At 39.1% G+C, this 3841-nt stretch overlaps 1 pseudogene; it reads right to left on the bottom strand.

Moving 5' to 3' along the window:
* Positions 1 to 1006: 1006 nt before the first annotated feature.
* On the bottom strand, positions 1007 to 1106 carry LOC124225917 (uncharacterized; annotated as a pseudogene).
* Positions 1107 to 3841: the final 2735 nt, after the last annotated feature.

Genomic DNA, 3841 nt, shown 5'->3' with positions numbered 1-3841 from the left:
TTGTTTTATGGCCTCTTGTCAGAGCTAACTATAAATTCCCATTATCTCAACATTATCAGCACTGCAAAATTGATCTAAGCGTGAGTCATAAATAAAACTACCAAACAGCTCAATCATCCTGGAAAGAACAGAGCATAAATTAACACTTGACGATGTAATGTTATATATGAACTTAAATAATAGCTCAGGCCTTCCTGTCAGCTAATTATGCAAATTATTATTTTTAAGACTTACATTTGTAGTTGCATAGCTGGTGCATCCATTTAGACACACACAGTTCAGTAAATATGCCGTCCGTGTATTGTCCCCCTGTAACCCAAGAGTTCCTACTAATGATGTATGTAGAACAATGAAAATGAAGAGAGAAAAGTGTCAACTGAGAGACTATCTCTTAGGACTATAAGGAATAGGGAAAAAAATCACATTTTCTCTGAATACTATGTTTCATAGGATAAATCATTAAAATGTGGGAAGATTAATAGAAGAGCCACAAACTGTATGCTTTATTGGTTCCTGAGTGGAAATCCATATGGATTTTCAGTCAATTGTAAAAATATTTATTTTTAATATTTTATCTCTCTGTGTTGGGTCCAACCTGTCTTAAATGATGAAGATAGAACAGAAAGATAAACTGAACACATGAATTTAATTTTTAAGAGAAAAATAGTCAATAAACACATGAAAATTGTTGAAACTCACTAGTAACCAAAGACATGCAGATTGAAACCATGAGATATTATTTTTCATATTTTAAAAGTGAATTCCCAGTACTGGGAGGGAGGCAGTGAAGTAGGACATCCAATCATTTGCTAAAAGGTGTATAAAGAGGTTCACACCTGGAAGTCCATTTGGCAATATCTACAAAGAGCTCTAAAAATGTCTTACTTTTTTCTCAATTGAGGTAGAATTGACATACAACATTACAGTAATTTCAGGTATACAACATAATGATTCGATATTTGTATATGTTGCAAAATGGTCACTACAATAGGTCTAGTTAACGTCTAAATATATGGAACTCCTCGTGAATTTGTGTGTCATTCTTGCTTAGGGACAATGTTAATCTCTGTATCATTCCAATTTTAGCATATGCACTGCCAAAGTGAGCACAAGTGTCCATTACTTTTGATCAGTAATTCTAATTCTGGAAAACTTATTAGCTACAGATTTAGTACATAAACACTAATGACACTGAATTTATAATGGCAAAAAAAAAAAAAATAGCAGGACTGGCCTTGTGGAACAGGGGTTAAGCTCGCATGTTCTTCTTCAGCAGCCTGGGGCTCGCCGCCGGTTCGGATCCCAGGGTGCGGACATGGGACCACTTAGCAAGCCATGCTGTGGCAGGCGTCCCACATATAAAGTAGAGGAAGATGGGCACGATGTTAGCTCAGGGCCAGTCTTCCTCAGCAAAAAGAGGAGGATTGGCAGCAGATGTTAGCTCAGGGCTAATCTTCCTCAAAAAAGAATCATTTTGTAAAGATTATTTAATATAAAAGTGTTCACAGAGTCCTTTAAATAGGTTATAAAATCTTATGTATAGTATAATTTCAACTGTTAATCATATTATGAAGTTTTTACACACACATATATACATGCACTCATATACAAGGCAGAAGAAATAACCTAAAATATTGTTTTTTCCACATGATAGAACTATGAATGCTTTTATCATCTGAATAATTTTCTCTATTTTCTAAAATTTCTTTCAGTGGGAGAGAGAGTTTATAACAAATCTGGCTAGTAAAGATTTCAATTCACATTTTTTCCAGGGCTTCCATAACCTGTATCTAATGGACCTGGCCCACCTTGTCTTTCACAAAATCCAACATAACATTGATCACATTCATTTGGTGCTGGCCCTGTGGCACAGCGGTTAAGTTCATTAAGTTCACACGTTAGGCTTTGGTGGCCCGGGGTTCACCAGTTTGGATCCTGGGTGCAGACCTACACACCACTTGTCAAGCCATGCTGTGGCAGGCGTCCCACATAAAATAGAGGAAGATGGGCACGGATGTTAGCTCAGGGCCAGTCTTCCTCAGCAAAAAGAGGAGGATTGGTGGCAGATGTTAGCTCAGGACTAATTTCGCCCCCCACCCCCCGCACAAAAAGGCCAAATTCATTTTCTCACTGCCCCCAAGTCATCCTCTGCCTTCCAAATGAGCCTTTGCTCAAGTTACTTTTCCTCTGTATGCTCAAGGTAACAAAGCTAGCTGAAGAAACTTAAAGTTGGAGTCTTAGTGAACTCAATCTCTTCCTGGAATCACATAGAAACAAGAATACCCCGACAGTCAAAAGTAATCCCCCCCCAAAAAACCTAGGTTTTTCCTAACATCTCTTAACATACATCAAAAGGGGATCCAATTCACCACCAACAGCCACACTGCTCAAAGCCCATCGTGCCACCTGCATGTTTCCCTCACACCCCAACAACACTAGCTCTCTTCCACTCTACCCACGCAACTTTTCTCACCTTCTTCTAACCTCCCCTTCTTCGAGGTTCATTTGACCTCTCTGGCTATGTCTTCTCCCTTTTTCACATCACATCTTTTGTCTCTGACCAGTCTCCAGACTGACAAAGGTAGAACTATGAGAGGTGAGCCTCAGTTTCCACATCTGTGAAGAAGATAAAATAATAAACACTGTCCTACTAATAACATAAAATGTGAGGTTTAAATGTTTTAAAACCGTAAAGCACTGTACATGTTGTGCCTATCGTACCTCCTTTTTCTCATTCAGGCAAGAGGTATTACTAATATGTAACCAAAACTCTGCCAGCACTATTTTACCCACAACTATGGAAGTTATACTTGATTATTCTCTCTCTTATGCCTTCCAAAACAAAATCCATCATTAAATTTATTTTAACTCCAAAATAAACCTCCAAGTTATCCATAGCTCTTTCCATTAGCACCAATCTAACCCAGGCATCTGTAGCTTCTCATCTAGACTACTGAAGTAACCCCTGACTTGTCTTCCCATCCACTCCTGCCCACACCACCATACTTCCCACACAGGAGCCAAACATTTTCTTCAAGAAGTTAATCAAAACTAATTAATTCCAAGAGTCAGAATGTTCAGTGGTTTCTTTAACAGACATGATAGGTCTAGTTATTCGGGTAGCACACAGATAATGAAGTTCATAACAATGGCATAAGAGTACAAAAGAGAAGCTAGAACCCATGAAAAGGATATTTACATGTCAGAGTGAATCTGTAAGTCTGTGCAGTTGGAAGAGAGAGAAGTCTAGTGAAAGCCCCCTCTCACACACACAGCTTCGCTTGCCTCCTTGAATGTGTGAGGTAGAAGAGATGCCTATCAGAGCAACTCACCGAATACGTTGAAATTGACAAATTACTCAGCTTTACAAAAGATATTTGAACACGTTTAAATTGTTTTTCCCGTGCATGACTGCACTAGTGACATTTGTAAACCAAGCATCACTCTGTATGCACTAAGTACCACAATAGCTTCTTATTGCGCTAGGATAAAATCTTCGATCCTTACCATTGACCTACAAGCGTACGCATGACATGGCCCCTTCCTACTCTCCAGCCAATCTCTCCATGGCTTATTATCCTTACACTGACTTCTTATTTCTTTCCTAATTCAGCTCTTTCTCACATTTGTGAGGTGCCATTCCCTCTGCCCTACTCTTCACCTGAATAATTTTCACAAGGGTTTAACCATGTTGAAGCGTGGATGTCAAGCTGGTGTTAGGGTTCAACAGGAATGTATTTGCATGGGTAGCTGAGGAGCCTCCTGAAACAGTACCCCCTTAGGGTAAGAAGCATCCACCTACTGAAATGAGTTCAACCCATTAGCACTATTCATTGAAACG

Source organism: Equus quagga, chromosome 14 (genome assembly GCF_021613505.1).
Source record: "Equus quagga isolate Etosha38 chromosome 14, UCLA_HA_Equagga_1.0, whole genome shotgun sequence".
Lineage (NCBI taxonomy): Eukaryota > Metazoa > Chordata > Mammalia > Perissodactyla > Equidae > Equus > Equus quagga.
This window is presented reverse-complemented; position numbering and strand designations above follow the sequence as displayed.